We start from the raw sequence: 21,874 nt of genomic DNA, 5'->3' as shown, positions 1-21,874 counted from the left end.
ATCCATAAAAAAAGTATTCTCCTATTAGCTAACGTAAACTGAGGAATGCTTTATCTCTTATTTATTCGAATAGTAGTTGTAGCCGTCACATGCTGTCTGAATATAGATTCCTCCACTTATGAATATCTGATGTTGATAAATGATTCTCAAAAGAGTAGAAAGGTAACGTGGCTAGGGAATATTCCTTGAAGGTAGACTGTAGAAGATGATGACGAGGATAGTGATAAGAGCAGGAAAACAATTATGAAAATGATGAAGATCTTGATAATAAATATGTTAAAAGGCTCCTAAAATTGATCTTCAGGGGAAGAAGTGCAATATGACAAAACTAGTTATTACAATTCAAAAATAATTTCGATTTGAAATATTTCATCTAATTTCCGATCTGTTGTGTGACAGCCCGTGGAACACTTAAGCGACCAGCCTGACTGTTGACCTCAAGTTCACATGCCTCAACAGAGGTGAACGATCATCCAATACAGGGTAACGATGATTCCCGCAGCAGTTATTGCTGGTTACGAAATCGGATTTTATCACGATGTCAGGTGGGTTCCGGTCTCGTACTCTGGTCGAAATGTCGTGGGAAAATGTCTTCCCTCATGACTCGAATAAGCGCTCACTTCGCATCGCGTCAAAGATATCCTTAGCGCGGGCTTCCGGTGGATGATCAGCGAACTAACGTTTTTCGTATTCATGAACCAGTATTAGCGATATGATATGATATGAATCCTGTACAAGTAACCAGTCGACAGCCGGGGCTAGTTTAGCACGCTCGTAGCGCGGGCTAGCGAAATGTCTATGAATAGCACCCATAACGTTTTAGAATTTAGTACTGCATAGAATTCGTTCAATTGTCTTATTATTTATTTCCCTCACGAATAATTGCAGATAAATCCAAACAGACCACATCTATGGTGTAGGAGTCAGCATGCTGGTCTTTTACGCAGGTGTACCGGGTTCGATTCCCGGTCGAGTTGAATTTCCTGGTTGAGGTTTTTCAGGGTTTTTCCTCAACCGTAAGGCAAATGCCAGGAAATTCGAGCCACAACATCCCTGAATATCACCGGCCTCATTCATCACCGAAATCATATCCATAACAAATCAGTAATACATATACAGTCGCCATCTAGTTCACAACAATGGAACCAGTATCAACAGTAGTACACAGGGCTTCGGATTTCAACCAAAAGATTAACTCGCGATATGATCAAAGATGTCAAAGTTAGTATAAATAACAGCGAGAGAAAAAAAAATCAAACAATCTCAATCAGCATATATATAGGCTATAATAAAGGCCTAAGTATAATAAGGAAATAGATATAGAGATGTAAAATCATGTTTGATATTAAGCTTCCTGTAACAGAGTATGAGACTGGGAAGTGACTGTTTTCTAAACCACGACAACTTTTGTGTACAGAAATAATTTAATATTCTCTGCAGCAAAAGGAAGTGGCATGCGACAACTTTATCTGGAGAATAATATGACATTAAAAAAAGCTCCTGGAATGATGTTTGGCATGCGATTAGTTTCGAATTTATTATGGAAAACAGAAGCGGAATCCAGTGTGGATCCATACAGGGAAACGTGGCGCTACTGCTGGAATAAGGAACGACGCAGCTCACATTCCTTTTACCGTGTAGACTATAACGTTGCACAAAATCCTTGAATAAAGCCATAGGCGGAATGAATTGAGGGCGTTCTTATCCCAGGTTTTCTTCATCGTTCACAAGGACTAGGTCTGTTAACCTACTTCAGGTTTATGGAATTATGGAAATCTATAATTTATTATTAATCGTTCTTTCCACTTGTTTCTGCATTGCATTACTTTCTCTGTTAATTTTTAAATGTTTCTTTCTTTAATAATGTTTTCATTTTTTTTTTTTCATATCCAGGAGAGTGCATCGTTAAATGTTATTGAGCAACCTCATCTCTATTTTATAAACGTTCACCTGAAAGCAGATGCATATAAGTATACATACGGGTGTTGCCATTACTTTGTAGAATTTCAGTCCTGTTTCTTTTCTCATGTTTTAATGTAGACTAAATATGTCTATATCGAAGACACACTAGATAAATCCGTCCGACGGAATCGGGTAATGGAATCAGGGAACGAAAATGATACATTTTACGTATAACATGCCAGGTGTCTCGTGTTTTCCAACCTGCCCGTCTCACTCCGTTCCCTAATTATCGGATGGGGTATATTTTGAACTATTACCACAGTCTACTATATACAGTCACGAAGCTTGAGTTTTGAGGGTGCTAGAAACAATAGACTGTGACTGTTCTATTTTGCATTGCCTGTAATGAGGCGATATTAGCGATCCTAGTGGTGAGCAACTATCTAATGTTTGCATATTTACTACGTATTGAGCTTCGCGATTGTATATACTAGACTGTGCTATTACCATACTTGTGAATTTTTGCCTCATATATCTATATCGAAAGATCACTATAGGGTACCTAAAAAGTAATATTAATAGAAGGCATTTTACGTTAAAGTCTTCAGAACCAAGTTTCCACTGTCAATTTTTAAGATTTTTTTTTTATTTTGTACCGTAATTGAATACAGTGCTTGTATTTAGATCTAAACCTCTTCAGCTTGATGCGTAGTGGTCTCGACGAGTCCATTACGTTCCCTTTGAGGGGAACTGGATTAATTGTGGAACGGTATGCAGTGCGGTTAGAGTTCTGTACTGTGGAGGACGTCCCGCTGCACAGTAAGTCGGGCGAGGGGAACAATCACTTGCGATTCTCTCCTCCATTAACTCACCCTCTCCTCACTCGCGTTTAATTGGTATTTGGCCTGTATATTTGCTTTGCTGAAGGTAACTCCATTTATTATTTGAAATATATTGTAACCAATGCAAAGCTGTCTTATTTCTTCTATAATTATTATACTATCAAAGATAACTTCTTTCTTAAGTAAGTTATTTTGTGTTTTAATTAAGAAAAAGACAAGAAGTATTTGCTTTCATTTATAGACTCTAAATATTAGGCCTAAATCTAAATACCTAAGTTCTCACATTGTGATGAATTGTTACACTTGCCATGGATAACCTGATCATTAGGCATATCACTGTGAAAATTCGATTCTTTCTTCTTATTAGGCTATTCATCATAATGATCATCATGAATATTACGGTTAATCTAGTGATCATATTCAGATAATGTATAGGAAATTAATATCACCTTCACTTCTCTCCTTATTTTTAAATTATGGTTTATTTAACGACGCTTGCAACTGTCGAGGTTATCTCAACAGTTAGCGAATGTAGCACGTATGGGCGAATCCAGAAATGCTTATAGAGTGTTAGTTGGGAGGCCGGAGGGAAAATGACATTTAGGGAGGCCGAGACGTAGATGGAAGGATAATATTAAAATGGATTTGAGGGAGGTGGTATATGATGAAAGAGACTGCACAGGATAGGGACCAATGGCAGGCTTATGTGAGGGCGGCAATGAACCTCCGGGTTCCTTAGAAGCCATTTGTAAGTAAGTAAGTAAATTAATGCCTATACATTTACCTCATTTATTTGTATTTCATAATCCTCATTCCCTTCTAAAACCCTCACACTTCCCAGCTGGTTGAGAACTACTGATTTAGATTATATGAGTGTGTCGCAAGATTTTAAATTATAACTTCAGTGTGCCACATGTTGAAAAATGTTTAAAAACACTGGTTTAAAGAATGAACTGCCGCTGGACTTGCATTTTACTTAATGCCTTCTCACGCCTCTTTGATTAGTTGGAATATTTTTCGTAATTTTTATTAATGTGGATGTGTGTTAAACACTGAACTCGTTTGACGAGCACCGTGCTGGGCGCCCCTGTTTCGCCTGCTCAGTGAGAGGAATCCGCCCCGCTGAGCGGCATATTGCTAATCGCCCTCGCGTGCAACCGCCCGCGGGCGAGGCAGGGCTGTTACGCAGGCTCTGTGGTAATTAATTTGCCAGCAATTTGGAAGAGATAATTAGCAACCGCGTTCTGGCACTGCGTGAGTGCTGCACAAACCGCTCTGATTTCTTCACGTCTGCATCTTTGAATCACGGCCTGGCCCAAGTATTTCCAGGCGACTGCGTTGTCCGCATATAGCCTACGTCCCTCTGAGGGCATGGAACAATTTTTTATACAGGGACATCATTTTATTTTTACTAACATTTCTAATATTAACCTGGCTATACCTTTGGATCAACGATTAAGAACCGGAAACACCGTTTGCTACCCCCTTCCACGACTGGAGTTCGATGATACTGGCGTAATATAAAAACAAATCACTTTACTAGGTATAGGAGGGAAGAAAAGTAGTTTATCCATTTACGTAAACTAGGAAATATCTCAATTTTGAGTTTGATAATTTTCATTAGGTTTTTGTTTAATCAAAATACAGTATACAGTATTAACAATAAGTGTTTTTACTCACGAACTGAGCTATCCATTCGGATGTATATGGATATTTAAACACATTTCTGAAAATGGTGGCCGTTCATTTCGATACAGGCTTTAGTTCTAATGTGCAAATTATCGCACTATAGACTATTGTACGTAATTCCAATTACCAGGTTCGTACTTCGTATCAGTAATTCATGTTGAAATAATTCTGTACCTACTCTATAAAAGAGACCTTAGGTACTTTAAATTCAATCTTCACTTCTGCCCGATCCGAAAAGATAAAATTACTCAGACATGCTACCTACTGTCCGTCCAAGTGGTTACGTCTCAGCGTCGTAGAAAGGGAGGAAAGCACGTGACAGTTAATTATTTAACGAGGCCCTTTTATTTAAGTTATTTTAAACAATTGTATGGGTATAATATTACGTAGACGTCCAATTCCTAACAGAAATTAATGTTCTCAGAAAAGAGCTAAGGCAGCCCAGCCACTAGCATTTACAGAGAGGCGAATAGAAGCAGGTGGTGGAAACCGGGATGCGACGTAGGCAAATGGAAAATGATGCAATATTGAAAGCTCTTTCGTCACTGGAAAACGCGAACATATTTTTGGAACGTACTGTTTACTATGACCATAAGGCTACTATGACTGTATATGCGGTCTTGGATCTGTGTGGAGGACGGTTGAACTTCATTAGTAGAAGGGATGGGAGTGAAGTACATTCAAAAACTCAGGTACAATAAAAATTGAAGTAAAAATAAAATGATGTCCCTGTAGAACTACTCTTTACTGTAATGAACAGTTCTTTACAAATGTTCTCAAATGAAGATTGAAATAGTTGTGTAACTTATGTTATGAGAAGAGTGGTGGAAGAAATTGTCGCCACCGGCGTAGCTCAGTCGGCTGATGCACTTCCCTGCAGATTCTGAGTTGCGCTTGGGTGTTGCTTCGACTCTCGCTTGGGTTGATTACCTGGTAGGGCTTTTTACGAGCTTTTCTCCAACCGCAAGGCGAATGTCAGGTAATTTATGGCGAATCCTCGACCTCATCTCGCCAAATATCATTTCCTTATTACCAATTTCATCAATGCTAAATAACCGAGTAGTTAATACAGCATCGTTAAATAAACAACTAAAAATAAGAAAAATAAATAAATTCATGTTATTATACTGAGAGGTGTTAATAATCACATATGTAATTTACAGCGATTGTCGTCGGCTTTCAGGTTTCCAATTTCCATAAACTTCTACTATATTAATCCTATTCTACAAATCCTCTACTCTCCATTTTTCCTGTATAATACCGTATCAGCTCACGTTGTATTCCACATCTTTTCTTTTCCATAATTCTCAAATTCATTAAAATTTTGGTCAATCTCTCATCTCCCATTCCCACATATGTCCATGATTAATAATCATTCCTTCTATTTTAATGCCAGTTATTAACACATCTAAAATAACACTACTCGTACATATAATTATTATTATTATAATTGTTATTATTATTATTAGTAGTAGTAGTAGTAGTAGTAGTAGTAGTAGTAGTAGTAGTAGTAGTACAGTAGTAGTAATATTATTATTATTATTATTATTATTATTATTATTATTATTATTATAAATACTCGGAACTTTATGACGCAGAAATAACGTTTCAACTAGGTATTAATTTTCTTCAATTGTAAAGTTCATAGCTCAAAACAACTAATAGGCCTATCCAAATTTATACTTTCCTAAACTTATAATATTCATATCGTTTGAAGAACCAAATATAGCTCAGGCCTGTGCTATATACGAGTAATAAGAGTATTGCTATTGTAAAAGTTAAGATTACTTCAGAGGTCTATTCATTTAGCCCAAATATGTCTTTTCTTAAACTGTCATCATAAGGAGCAGTTGATGTTCCAAACGAATTATTCTTGGATTTGATTAAAGTACCCATTCTGATATCGACTTTCAGTTCGTGAATCTGTTTGTCTTTATGTTATATATATATATATATATATATATATATATATATATATATATATATATATTATTCACTATTTCCACAAACTGAACAAACAGCCCTACATTCTACCTCCGAAATAAATAATACTAAACTGTCCCGGGTTCGATTCCCGGTGAGGAGGAGTTGCCTGGGTGATATTTTTTCGTGGTTTTTCTCTCACTCCTATGGATGAATATCAAGTAGGTAACTTTATCAGGCGATTGGAACCCCACTCATCTTCGCCACTTCCTTTCCTCCCCCATCATCCTTTCCTTATCATCTCGTTTCTGGTTTTTCAGATCACTCTACAGGCGTCCTCCCGGAACTACTGGCTCTCTCAACCGGCCTCCGTGGAATGTAGCTTCTGCAACGAGTACCCGAGACGGACCTACTCGGGGGAGGGGTTTCGCATCATACCGACAGGGGGAAGTTGCAGAGGCAAGAATGGTATATGGATTTCTGTTGGCTGAGGGACCGGTCGTTAGGGAGTCATGTGGTTGGGTTGGTGCGCGTAGGGGATCTATGGCACGCAACCCATTCCATATCGAGGGTTAGCGCAATAGATCTCAACAGGTCGCAGTGCTGGGCCATCCTTTCCAAGTAATATTAATAACTGCCTCACAGAGAAGGATTCAATTGAGACCTTGAGCTTCGTTTGGCTTCACTCGTTTTAGTCATATTGTAACTGAATAACAGAAGCTCTGTTTATGTACAACATTAATTGATTACGTATTTTAGTTCGCTTTTTAAGTTCTACAATCGATGTTTATCGATCACTCACTTCAGCGAGACAAAGTCAAAGTCAAAAGTGCCAAGAGATTCGGCAGTCTTCAGAACTGTACACAAGAGCGAAAGCACTAAATGCACTCGAACCCCCATCTTTATGCTAAAGAAACAATTTCGTATCTCAAATTGAATATTCATATTAATTTGAAAAAGGAAAGATATTTAAGGTTCTAAGAAGTCTACATCCTTCGCAGGACAGAAAGTTTGATTCAAGATTTTATCGGTGTTCAATTAGGTGAGATTTTTTGTAGTACCATAATACAAATCTAGACACATCCAACGTTTTGTGACTAAGTATTGTTCCCATCATCAGGGAAGATAAAGCAAAGGGACTGTATCTGTATTCTCCAGGACTGGACCAAACAGGCAGATTACCTTTTCCTTGACGTTCTGAGGAAGATGCCAATATGTAACTCCGAAATACTGGATATTTCTATATCTAAGATAAGTTACAAAAGCCCAAAGGTTTCACATCAAAAATTTAAATTACATATTAGCAACACACCACATTTGTGTTACTAATTCGTGAATTCATGCATTGGGCCTAGTGACCCGTTACGGTCTCTTGCTAACATTTTAATAAGAAAAATTCCTGCTAGGTGTGGGGTTCGAACCCACGCTCTCTTACGAAAACCAGAACTTAAGTCTGGCGCCTTAGACCGCTCGGCCAACCTAGCTTGTAGTATCCCAACTTCATTTTACTTTACTAGAAAGGTAGATCAACGGTACTAAGATTATTATTATTTTATTGGGAGGTTATCGTCAAACACCCGCTACTTTTCCAATACTTTGAGCAACCAGCGATTAAACCAAAGTTAAACTCAGATAACACGTGGCAACTATCGCGTCATCAAATTCTACGTAACTTTGTCAATGAGAGTGGGGCTACTTGCCACTGATAGTGAGTGGAGCTGTTACTGACAATCTGTAAAGTGTCGAAAAAAGTGGTGGATGTTTGACGATAGACTATACCCAAAAATTGTATTATTCATCAAGTTTGAAATAGTAAAAGACATTTTCATTCCATCCTCTTCGTTCTGTATGAGTCAATTTTCGCCCCACAACCCCCTAAAATTTTATATAACACGTCTGCTCACTATCCCTAGATTACGCCGTTATTATTATTATTATTATTATTATTATTATTATTATTATTATTATTATTATTATTATTATTTCACTCAGTACATAACACAATATGGTATCTAAAGCTAAATCATAATCAAAATTATAGAAAGCTACAAGAATCAGATCATCTTTCTCTTTTGTTTACATATTATAATATTTATTTCTGTATCTCTTAATAGGGCGATCAGTATTCTTCTACCTCCAACCTTTTGTCATAATTTCTTTGAAATTCTGTTCTCAAGCATACTGCTATCATTAGACGCCATATTTTTTGTTTTGTTTTTTTTTTTCTGAAATGGACATAATATTCAAACTTTTTTCAAAAGTATAGGCCTATGTAGCCAATAAAGAAATGTAAAGAATACGTTAGATAAAAAAATAATAGAACAGTTAGCGGAAAAGTTATTGTGATGTGAAATTTTAGGGGATGTTGGGGCAAAATTACTGCCGGGGAAGGAAGATGGTGGAAATATAGATATTATCGTTAGTTACTGAAAGAAGCTCTGAAAATATTTCTCATTAAATCCAGGTGGTTAAATAAAATAATTATTTTCTTGGAATATATGTAGCGGTGTTATATAACCAGATAACAAAATCGAGTTTTTGCAGTTAATTTTCAGCTGCCTTTTACATAAGTAAAATGGAAGACACTTTGTATGAGCTAGGTTGGCCGAGCGGTCTAAGGCGCCAGACTTAAGTTCTGGTTCTCGCAAGAGAGCGTGGGTTCGAACCCCACACCTAGCACAGATTTTTCTTATAAGAATAGTATCGTTAGAATAAACATTTATGTGGGAAAATAAATTATTATAATTCATTCTTCGCTAGTAAATGTCGTCCCATATCCCCTATAATTTTATACCGCAATACCTTTCCTCCTCTGGTTTATCAATTCTGTCCATTTCATTTAGGCCTATATTGGATATACACAATTTTGAAAAAAAAATCGACAGGTGCATAGCTATACTATACTGCACATATTTACGTAAAACTATGTGGGTTATACGAGAAATGAATCAAGGAGAATACAAGGAGAACAAGAGAATACAAGGATAACGGGAAGACATGGACAACAAAAGGACTAGAAGGAGAAAACGAGGAAGACAAGGAGAACAAGGAGACCACAAAGAGAAAAAGGAAAATACACAGAGAACAAGGAAAATGCGAGGAGAATAAGGGGAACACACGGAGAAGGAAAGAAATAGAAGGAGAACAAGCGAAACATCATGACAGCAATGAGAATAAAGGGAGAACAAGAGGAATATAAGGAGAATAAGGGGAAGACAAGGAGAACACAAGGAGAGAAAGGCGAATACAGGAGTACAAGGGAGGCGTTGAATTTTTATGTGACGGTCAATTTCTAAGTTATCCCCTCCATTCGGTACTTAGTGAAGAGAAAGATGTAGTTCTACGTCAAAAATCTTAATATCACAAAACAAAATATATTACATGCCCTCATTAACTATTTTTATCATAAATCCATATATTCATTTTGTAAACCGGAACAAAATTAAAACATTCATCATAACTATAGTTTCATTTCCGGATCTGGATGACGTATGCCGATGTATCCCTGATACAGCGCAGGATTTCTTTTATATTATAAAAAATTCATTTGTTGTCAACACAGATTGAAGTTCCGTCTTCTTATTTGGGTGGACAGTAAATAGTTTCGTTAAGTATGTCCTTTGAAAGATAGTTCAGGCAAATAAGATACAAACAAGAACGTCTTTGGTAATATCATGGAGGACTGAACTTTGGCGAAACGCATGAATTGATTTTAAAGGGGTGGTTAATCTTCGATAATGAGCTCTCTCTGTCCTTTTCTTTGCTATAGGCCTATAATATGTCCTCTGTTGTGATGTAGCCTCCGGCATTGAATATTAGACTGAATTTACATGAAAAATTAAGTGTGCTTAAATGCTACAGGCTTGTGTCAGTAGATTTACTGGCATGTAAAAGAACTACTCTGGAACAAAATTCCGGCACACCGGCGACACTAATATAACTTCGGCAGCTGCGAGCGTCGTTATATAGAACATAAATATTTACAACTAATTTTTCTTAACCAAATAAATTTCCGTCGGCACTATGCAATCCATCTCATTTGTCAGTTTATTCTGCGTATCAAAAAGAAAATAATGAAGAAAATCGTTGACTTCGTTTTAGAATGAGACGGCAATTTTTTTTAGCAATTTAAAATAAAAAACAATAATTTTTACTGAAAATATTGGATTTTATTGAATAATTCCTGGATAAATTGACTAACAAATACTATATATGAATAATATCTGTGTAACAGAGTAACATACACATACGTTGTGCCAAAAACAATCTTATCGGTAGCATGAGAGCAAATAAGGTGTATTTTCATAAAGAAGACTCGAAACACAGCAATTCCTGGATATACTACGCATAATGAGAAACTAAGACCAATTGAGCCGTTACAGATATATATTTACTGAACCACTAATATAAAGTAAAACGTAAATATGTCTCTGATACACGTTGCAGATTTGAATAATACCTGTTGCATTGTGTTGCTTACGATAAACTAAACAAGGCACATATTTTAATTGTCGTAGCTCTGATACAAGCGCACAGCTACTACAAGCACTTCGGTTACGGTTCAGTACTCTTAGAGCTCACCTGACAGGCAACATGGCGGAACCGCGCACGAGTAACGAACATAATTTTATTACCGGATTGCCTCATACATAAGATTTAATAAACTCGTATGATAGGAATCACAACATGTTGTCGAAGACATATGCATAGACGGAACGAGTGGTTACTGTTGAACTTGTAACTGGAATTCAAAAATCTAGCTTGCAACGTGCATGTGTGTAACGGCTGCCACGTTCAGAGGTCTATGGAAGGTATTTTGTCAACTGAATCTGTGGCCGACAAAAATGTAAACTTCTAAAACATTAAATCATAATCCCAACTGCAGGTATGAAGACATCTTAATATTATTTTTCATCTGTTACACGCATGGCACATATTTTTTAAAACTGAGATCATTATCTGAAACAAATAAAAGTCATTTTTAAGAGGAGAATCTGAAAGCTTTCATAGATTAGAAGTTTTATAGAATAAACTGACTCTGTTTGTGACACTGTAGGAAGACAATGACAAAGGAAATGAAAGAGGGAGAAATGGGAGGAGAAACAACTAAAAGGTAGGCGATCGCAATCCTTGAAAGAAAATTTGGAATTGGTAGGATTATGTAAACTACAAGCCTGTTGGTCACTTGTCTCACTCTGACTTTCACCGTTCCGTCGAAAGGAACATAAGAGAATTTTGAAGGAGAAAAGCCTAAAATGGCCTTAACCTAATAGCGACAACATGAGAGTCGCCGAAGGTGTTAAAAGTTTGGGCAGAGCTAATGCAGAGAGGTGGCGTCGCTGTCCTCGCTAGACAAGGGATCCGAGCATAAGCAAATATGATTTTTGTTTAAAAAACTGAAACAGATTTTTTAAAAGTTTACTTTCAAGCTACAAAATTCTATGTCAAGCGTAGATTTCGACAGAATTCTGAAAACCAAAATATCTTCGAAATAGCTATACACAGATATTTCTTAAGACAAGGGACAGTAATTGCATCAGTGTGCATTTCACGGGTTTGATATCTTTGAGTCTCTTCGAATCACAATGACAGCTCAAAATAGCGTGAAATTATTTCAGAAACACAAATTTCATATTTCCAAATAATTACTATTCTTATTTATCCGTCAGAGATATGAACCTTAAAAAAATGCGAAAAACTAAGAATATTGCAGGAGAAGCGGTAGAAGAAACTCTACATCGTTTTAAAGATATTCATCAAACAAGAATGTAGGATTATAAAGCAAAATTATAGTTTTTGTTCACATCGATAAACAGATACAATGTTCAAATTGAATCAGGGCTATACAAATTAATTTTACACGTGATGAGGCACCACAAAACTGGAAAATGGAAGATCTGCAAGAAAGTGTCACATAAAAGATCACGACACAAATACGTGGAAAGGACTTCCAACAACAAGATGAAGCCTAAGTAATGACGCTACAATCTGATACATTGTTCAACAAGAAGTCTCTATTCAATGTAACACCAATAATAATAATAATAATAATAATAATAATAATAATAATAATAATAATAATAATAATAATAATAACAGGATAATAGGATCTAACATATGAACGGCGACAAGGCTGTGACGATAACATATTCGAATTTCTAAGTGTGTTATTTTAATACACACAATGAAATATAAATTAAATTATATGATATATGATTTATTGTCACTCAACCGTTTGGTCCTGCTGGCCCTTACAAAATAAATTAGAAAGTACAGTAATTCTTGCTCTCACAACAGTAAAATTATTGTACAGTACAATCTAAGAATAAATACTGAAATAAAATTTAAGTAACTATAAGCTTTTCTTTTCTTTCTTTCTTCGCTTGTTTTAATGCCTCCTTTTGATTCCGACTTACAAATTAATAAGGTCCGATCGTCACCGAAGACAAGTTCACATGCTCACATTGCGGACATCCTTGGTCGTAAGATCAGCAAAGCACAGGGTCACAGCCGAGACAACACAGGACAGTACATGACAAGGAACAAATATCCTGTCCTGTGGACGGAAGATATCTCTTAACATTGCCCACTCTGGGAATTGGTAGTATGGATTATTCTTAGTTAAAAAGTTCCCATAATCATGTGTCCGATTTTCAATGGATGTGGAGATACATCTGTTTGAATGTAACGCATACCAAGCTTACAAATGGTATGAAGGAACAACAAATGGTAAATTATTGGGCCTGCTGTGGTACAGGGCGTAATCACTTAGCCTTTCTGCAAATGAGCTTCCAATGTTGTTGGAGGAGGTTTCCTTGGTTACAAAGTTGGGTATGATCTTCCAGCATGACGGAGCCTCTGTACATCTTAGCCGTCAGGTGACACATTATCTAAATCTCACATTCCCCGAACGATGGATCGGCCGCGGTGTTCATGTGCATTAGCCATCAAGTTCCCCTGTCGATTTTTATCTGGGATAAAAGGCGAAATGTACAAGGGATGAATTCGTGGCCCGCATTATGAATAGTGCTGCCCTCATAAAAGAACAAGACGATCTTAGGAGAGCAACACTTACTGTTGTCAATAGAGCGGAAAGGTAAACTGAAATCGATAGTAGAATTTTTTAACCATAATTTTGAACTGTTGAAATGTACTGACACCATGTAAATAAGCAAAATGTAATCCTAAATCATTTATCCCCCATTATTGCCACTTGTAATGCTTGTTATAATATATGTAACATTCATGCAGTTGTATCTCCACATCCATTAAAAATTAGACACATGTTTATATGAACTTTTTTACTTATAAGAGTCCATACTAACGCTCCCTAAAATATTTACTATTCCTCCTGAATCATATTGTATGTATAAAAAATAAACTACAATTCTGCATCGGTGTCTTATAAAAACAATTTTGTTACCAATATCATTATCTACTGGCTTCTAGGTCTGTGATCTGTCGCTCGCTCTGTTGTAACTTCTTTGACAATAAAGAAGCGGTACTTCTAGGTAATATGATTAACATTACGCAAGAACACGGCTTAAGGTAATACAGTACAAATAAGCCTACTGAACAAGACATGCACAACTAGTTCTTCGGTCTTACCGGAAATGTATATTAAACAAAAAGAGTTAATTAATTCTTCCAATCACCCCAACAAAATATATTAAATATTAAATGAAATAAACAAACAAAATAAATAAAAAAAAAATATATATATATATATATATATATATATATATATATATATATATATATATATATAGGGTCTTCTCGTCCTATAAATAAATTTAAGCTTTTTAACTTAAAAATTAAATTCAACAAAAATGATCTGAATTTGTTGTAGCCGGAAATGCTACTATTGGAACAGAAGTGGAGGACTGTAATGTTAATAACTCACATGTTTAGGCAAACATATAAATCAAAATCATCGTACTAGACGCTAGTGAAGAGTGAGAGGAGAGTTATTATCAGAGAATGGCTACGAAAAAACTTTAATTGAAGTTAATATGCATATTTAGAAAAAAAAAGCATTAATTAAAAGGAAAATTAAAGCGTCTTATTGAACTCATTAGTCTAGAGACAGAATATTCATACAATTGCATACTATTATAGTATCTACCCATTTCAATACTTCCTAATTTTAAATGCAATGAATGGAGATTTCAAATATGTAAAATGTAATAAATATAGGGTGCCATTTAAAAAAGTGTTATTTTTTGCCACACTCTGTACATGAATAATACTTTTGTGAGACCACAGCCATAAGTTTTAGTTAGATATCTCCAACAACTTTTGTTTTAGTATTTTTTCATAAAATGAATATATAAAGAGTTATTAACAAAATTCCATACTTAATTAACACACTGTATATCATAGTTTGCATCCTGATTGGTTTTTTAACGAGTGAGTTTCATGTGGACACGCGGTAATATTTGCATCTTATTTTATTACAAATATTTTGCAATTATTATTGCATATATGTTATGCAAACGTTATTACATTAATTATATTCTCTAGAATATAATGGGTTCAATAATAAGATCCCTGAATTTAATTCCAGTCACTGGAAGAACTGCACAAAACTAAAGGCTGATTCACAATAAACCGGGAACGGAAACGAGAACGAGAACGAAAACGGAAATACGTTAAAATAAATGTATTTAACAATATTTCAGTTCTCGTTCTCATTGTCTTTTCCGTTCCCTGTTTATTGTGAACCAGCCTTAAATAATAATGTAGCCAGTCTCTCTCAACGAAACCAAAACTTCATAATACACAATATTATTATTCCGCTACTATCCTGCATTTTGAATTCTGTCCTTTCATTACTGTTTTAATTTTAAAACTCATTTTCTAATGAAATATTTCTTATATATGAAATAAATGCTACTTGATTAGTATTAAATAGTTATGAAAAAATTATATTATGGATTGTTATTTAAAATTTTGGGAACAAATGCAAAGAAAAAAAGGAAATTAATTAATTAAGAAGAAAAGTATTTTAAATACAAGGTTACAACTGGTAGTAACGCATCGTAACACCGTTACAACAAGACATTTTCAATTCTAAAAATAAATCACGAAATTTGAATTTGACTCCACTCTCTCCAATAAATTTATATCATGAACTAACAAAAATCTTTCTTTTTTACAGAGGGTTGGGACTATCGACATTTTTATGCAAGCGAGGTTGTTTTTTTTTTAATTCAAGAAATCGAAAACAATTGCAAGAATCAAAATTATCTAGTTCAAGCCCTGCAAAAGGCAATAATAAAATAACTTCGTCCCACCCTAATTGAGAGGACCCCAAGCAAAATTTACAATCCAGCTTATTCTCAACTCATAAGTTTCCTGCTTTGTGGACAGATGCTTCTGCGGGCTAACGCGTTATAAACGTTTCGATTAAGACTGCAGATGTGTTTGCAGAAGAACATATCATAGGACAGCAGAGAACACTGACAGAAAAAACAGGAAAAAAATATCAAATATAGAGGTAGGAGTAGTTACAATAAGTACGAGTAGATACAGCAGCGTACCTGAAGTTAAAAACGAGCGAACCTCTAAAAATTATAAACGTGACTTAATAGTAATAGATAGGGTGGAGTAAAACTTACGGAAGGGGTAGCACTAAGGTCCAGCACTGCAACCTGTTACGATCTATTACGCTAACTCTCAAGCTAGATCAGCGGTGGCGAAAATGTAATCGTGCGCCGAGCCACTGTGAACCTGAAAACGTGCATAGCACCTATGGAGGGAGGCGGACACCCGAAGGGGAAGTGAAGCAACTGTCTGACTTATTAACGGATTTTCATTTTCCTTACGTCAAGCACTTAAATATAATTTTGTACAGTACAAGGCTACAAACTAATATTTAGTACGTGTAACGAAGAAAGAAATGAACAATAAATGAACAATATCACAACCTAAAATTATCTTTCTTCAGAATGTCTCTGCGACAAAGTTTCAAAATCAGGAATTGTGTCATTTACTCCCAGTCGTAGTTGATCACGAAGGTATTTGTCTGTCAGTCATGATCTAAATTTGGTTTTTACTATTTTAATTGTTGAAAATAATTTTTCACAAACGTAAGTTGTAGCGAACATGGCTTCAACAGAGCAAGCGAAAGAACGAAGCTTCGGATATTTATTTTTTGGCAAAGATTTGAATGTTCAACATTTGTCAAGTCCTTACATCTATCATTTGACATCACATAGTAAATCAGTGAGTTCAAATTGAAGAGCTAACCGCATTATTCGTATATCTGCTGAAAAAGGATCGACGTACAGAGATGATGATGATGATGATGATGATGAAGATGATGATGATGATGATGATGATAACAATAACACTTAACCTTTTAATTTTTCATCAGTAACATTTAGTATAATGCTGTTTTATGTTATACAACCGTTTTCCTCGTAATACTTGTGACCAAATCATACATTTAATATTCTCACCATATTGACAGCAAAAAAATGCGTCCTCCCATCCTACTTGGAACTTTCGTACATGGTTTCGAGAGAGACATATGCCACTCGCAGGTCAGAGACAAATATAAATGGAACGGAGTTTGACTCCAGTGAGTGAGAGGGTGGAGGTTGGCGGAGGTTAGAAACAAGCGTAATGCACAGCTATCACTACGAGCCACAATGTCTCGCGAGTCACGTTCTTGCCACGGCTGAGCTAGATGCATCCCCAAACCCACACCGGCTGACCACATTAAGGTTCGCTGCGTACCCAGATTTCGAGCAGGCAACCGCTCTCGTCCCTAGGCCACCTCCTCCGTGCATTGGGAAAAGCTATGGAATAATGACGAAATGGAGAAATGGTGACGGAATTATGTATATGCCTAATACGGGGAAAAACGAGAGAAGCCCGAGGAAAATCCCAACTGCGACTTGTCCGCCACAAGTGTAACTATAGATTTTTCAATGAAAAAACCCACTAACCGGAACTCGAACCTGCGTGACAGGCTGGAGGTCTGAACACTCAGCTACCGCAGGAGTTAGTAGGTAGGGTACTAAAGTGCTTTGTGGAACGTTGACTTTGATTACTATTCGTGAAAAAAAAAAAAAAATCATATCAATAAACTGAAAGCTAGCGACTATTTGCAAGCAGAGGCCAAAATATATTAAAATAGGCAATATCCATTCGGGTTGAAGAAAAGTATTGGTATCAGGGTAGTAAATAATTTCTACATACGAGTACATTGTTTACAAAATGCGTCCCGTTGCCGGGTGTCTCTACTGTATCAAAGGAGCAGAGAAAGTGAATAGGTCTATAGTAGACCTGCTTAAGTGATGTGAGGTTGTATCAGAATGCCGAAACAAAAATCCAATAAAGAACAGATAATAAGGCAACTGAATTCAGAACATGCAGGAAATGTGTTTGACTTAATTGATAAGACTGATATTTTTGTACATATAATGCTTGTTTCGAGTTAATTAATTTTAAACACAAGTAAATTCTATTACCACATCTTAGGTTATTTAGCGTATGAATGAGATAAAGGTGATAATGCCGGAGAAATGAGTCAGGGGTCTAGCACCGAAAGTTACCCAGCATGTGCTCATATTGGGTTGAGGGAAAATCCCGGAAAAAAACTCAACCAGGTAACTTGCCCCGACCGGAAATCGAACCCGGGCCACCTAATTTCGCGGCCAGACGCCTAACCGTTACTCCACAGGTGTGGACCCACAGAGTTCTATGTACGATCCAGCTTAGTTTATAACCAATACTTTTTTTCAGCCCTATTCATTACAATGGGGCCAAAATTCAATAAACTACAGGTCTGATCACAAAAGAGTCTAATACATTAATATGCAGTCAGTAAAAAAATAAAATTACCTTTCTCTCTACCTCTCCCTACCCTCACTCTCTCTCTCTCTCTCTCTCTCTCTATATATATATATATATATATATATATATATATATATATATATATATATATATATGCAGTTGAATCATTAATATTTCTATTTCAGTTCACGGAATATAAACATTTCCTTAGTTTCATAATAAAACATAGCCATTCCCTACACTAAATGTACTATATTATATAGCTCTAGTGATGAATAGGGCAATTAAAAAGTAAAGGTTATAAAGAAGTGTTAGTATAAACTGTAATCGAAGAACGAGGATATAATTTTAAGTACCAGCTACTCACAGAGTACAGTTCCTATAAATTAAACATGAAACGCTACAAAAGACAACTCAATATTTACGGCCTCAAAAATAAAAATTGAATTGATTTAAAAGTAATAGCAAGATAAATGACAATATTAGAGTTAAAGAGGAGATATGTGTTGCAAGCAACTCTTACAGCTTACTTACAATTACACATGGCATTGATGTAATGTTAAATGTTAATTCAGTTCGTTCACTCGATCTACTACTTGCAAATAAAATAAAATAAAATCAGTACACCTAATACGTTGGAAATTATTTCAAAATACATAGACCGACTCAGAGTTAATTGTGTTAAGGCTTATGGCAATTCTGTCATTTCCTAAAACGTAATATACTAATTTTAGTACTTATAATCTGTAATCTTATTTATAATTATTGTTATTTATTAAACCCCTGTTAAAGCAGAAACTTGAAATAAAATAAAGAATAACTTTCAGAATTTAACGTCAAGAGAATTTTGTAGACTATAATTTGACAGAAATGACAATAATATGAAATTTTAAAAATACCTAGGCCTAATATAAAATCAACCGAACGGTTAAAAGTAAATTTGGAAAATATGTGAAATGGCAGGAAAAAAAATATTACGTTTGAAACAATATTAATGTACGAATCTATACTAATAATAAAACTGTAATCTAAATGTTTCTGGTAATTTTTGCTTTTACAAAAATAATTGGTGTTAACTTGCATTATGAGCTGTCCTGAGACCGAAAATCGTATTTTTGAAATTTTTGTTTGTATGTCTGTATGTTTGTTACCTTTTCACGCGGTAATGGTTGAACCGATTTCTGTGAAAATTGGTATTTAAAATATGATAGGCGCACTTAGATTTTAGGCTATATGACAAAATACTTTCTTTAAAAGGGGAGTTATAAGTGGGACTGAAGTAAATAAATCAAAATACCGGTACCTCATTTATTATCGATTTTAGGATAATATTACGTAACAATAGTTGCTTTAAAAATGTTTCCGATAAGTTTTATTCTAAGCAAAATTTTTATGGGATCGATATTTGAATGACTGCCTAAAATAACGTTGTAAGTCAGTTTTTACAGTTCGTCAGGAAATTAAAAAAATATGTTTATTCCATACTAACATCGTTAAATATTACAAAATATGACAGTTTTAGGTCTGTATTAATACTTCAGTAAGTATTCACACCATTTATATATCGATGGCCCAGAGCCAGACTGTTCCGAGTCCATTTCACTATGTATTTTTTTCATGAGAGCTATGTTAAGCTCCCGACATTCAAAGCTTCATGAAACAATTTGGAATAGCTTCATAGCAACCTTATGGAGAGGAATATTTACAATTTTGTTCGATTCATATATTCAGACAAGAACTGGAACACAATGAAACACAGATTTCTTTCTTATAAAAAGTTGGACTTAGAACAGTTTGGTTCTCAGCCATCGATATATGTATTGCCTTCATCTTCCAAATAACACAATGTTTCTAACATTTACAGTAGAAAAACGTATGTCAGTCCAGAAGAACAACGTTGTAAATCAAAGACACTTAAATATTCTCCATGGAGGTAGAGCCCCATGCTTTCCATGACCTCGGCACTAGAATGAGGTGGTGTGGTCGGCACCACGCTCTGACCGCCTTTTACCCCCGGGAAAGACCCGGTACTCAATTTTATAGAAGGCTGAGTGAACCTTGGGGCCGTTCTGAAAGTTTGGCAACGAGAAAAAATCCTGTCACCACCTGGGATCGAACCCCGGACCTTCCAGTCCGTAGCCAGCTGCTCTACCAACTGAGCTACCCGGCCGCCCAAAGCAATAATAATAATAATAATAATAATAATAATAATAATAATAATAATAATAATAATAATAATAATAAACAAATTACATAACTTAGATCATATGTTCAGGCATACAATATCAATATTACAATATTACAGATGGGTTGGTAGTAGTGACTGAGGAGATAAGATTGCCATAAAGCAGCTCTGTGTTTTCATACTCATATTTAACATAATTCTCATATATATATATTCATAGCATCATATTTAAAGATACTTAAAATACTCACTAATCATTTGATATATAAATCATAAATTCATAACATCCATTTTCCACGCAATTTTGTAATAATATACTTCGCATTTCATACACAACATAAATCGCCATATTGTAAACAGTTAACCTCAAATCAACACTTTGGTCACTATTCCCGACCTTTTCTTCTTTTAACTTGAGTAATTCTTAACGCATAAGTTGACTAATTTTAAGGCTCTTTGCTATTTGTAAAGTTGAAATATTTAATTGATACATAAGTAGGCTTAATTGTAACACCTAATATAGAACGTGTTTACATATTTTAACAAGGACTAGGCTAAATTATTAATAGCACATTTCAATATAAATACTATTGTTGGTTAAGAAATTGCGTGTGTTAAATAACATAAATAGTGAAGTTGCATCAAGACTGAAATATAAGTGCAGTGAAGTGACGTATCGTGTAGATTAACGTCGACAAGTGTTGTACCGGTATAGTGAAGTGATAAAGTGTAGTGTTGGTCCATTGAAATATTGTAGTGTGGTGATACTTCAAAGTAGAAATAATTTAAAACATAAATAGTGAAGTTTCATCTAGACCGAAATATAAGTGCAGTGACGTGTCGTGTAGTTTCAACGTCGAAAAGTGTGGTATAGTGAAGTGATAAAGTGTAGTGTTGGCCTATTGAAATATTATAGTGTGGTGATACTAAAGGGTAGAAATAACCTAAAATTAATATACGTAAGTACATTAAATTGAAAAGTGAGTGAAATTGAATTTGTAAATAAGGTACAGTATATACATAATGTGTGCTATGGCTGCTCTGTCTGGAAACTGTCGTAGTTGTAGAAGGATTGTAGTGAAAGGATTGGTATGTAATAATTGTAATTTCTGTTTTCATTGGAAATGTATAGATATAGATCCTGATAATTTTGTTGACAAAGGTAGTTGGGAATGTAGTGATTGTATATATGATAGAAAGATGCGCGATCAACTGGAGAGAATCAGAGCCCTAGAATTGGAATTAGATGAGGCAAAGTGTGAAATTAATAAATTGAGAGCTTTGAAGGATAGCATTAGTGTTTCGAATAAAGGGAGATCTCACACTTGGATGAAACCGAAGAATTCCAAATCTAGGAGTAGACGTTTCTCTGCGGATGATGCTGCATCAATCAAACTGACCAACAAATTCAGTGCTCTTCAAGCAATGAATGTTGATCAGGAGAACTCAGACCCAGTATCGACACTAGTAAAGGTAAGTCAGAAAACAGATAAGGTTAGTGATTGTAGGAGTAAAGTATTGATTTTAG

At 35.3% G+C, this 21,874-nt stretch overlaps 2 non-coding genes across 2 annotated transcripts; one reads left to right on the top strand and one right to left on the bottom strand.

Moving 5' to 3' along the window:
* Positions 1 to 7,756: 7,756 nt before the first annotated feature.
* Positions 7,757 to 7,840, bottom strand: TRNAL-UAA (transfer RNA leucine (anticodon UAA)). Its single transcript has one exon. It is a non-coding gene; the product is annotated as a tRNA-Leu (tRNA).
* A 1,111-nt stretch (positions 7,841 to 8,951) lies between these two features.
* Positions 8,952 to 9,035, top strand: TRNAL-UAA (transfer RNA leucine (anticodon UAA)). Its single transcript has one exon. It is a non-coding gene; the product is annotated as a tRNA-Leu (tRNA).
* The last annotated feature ends 12,839 nt before the right edge of the window (positions 9,036 to 21,874 follow it).

The sequence above is a fragment of the Periplaneta americana genome, chromosome 9, assembly GCF_040183065.1.
Source record: "Periplaneta americana isolate PAMFEO1 chromosome 9, P.americana_PAMFEO1_priV1, whole genome shotgun sequence".
In the NCBI taxonomy this organism is placed as follows: domain Eukaryota; kingdom Metazoa; phylum Arthropoda; class Insecta; order Blattodea; family Blattidae; genus Periplaneta; species Periplaneta americana.
Note: the sequence above shows the minus strand (reverse complement) of the source record. Positions and strands in the feature narration are given on the sequence as shown.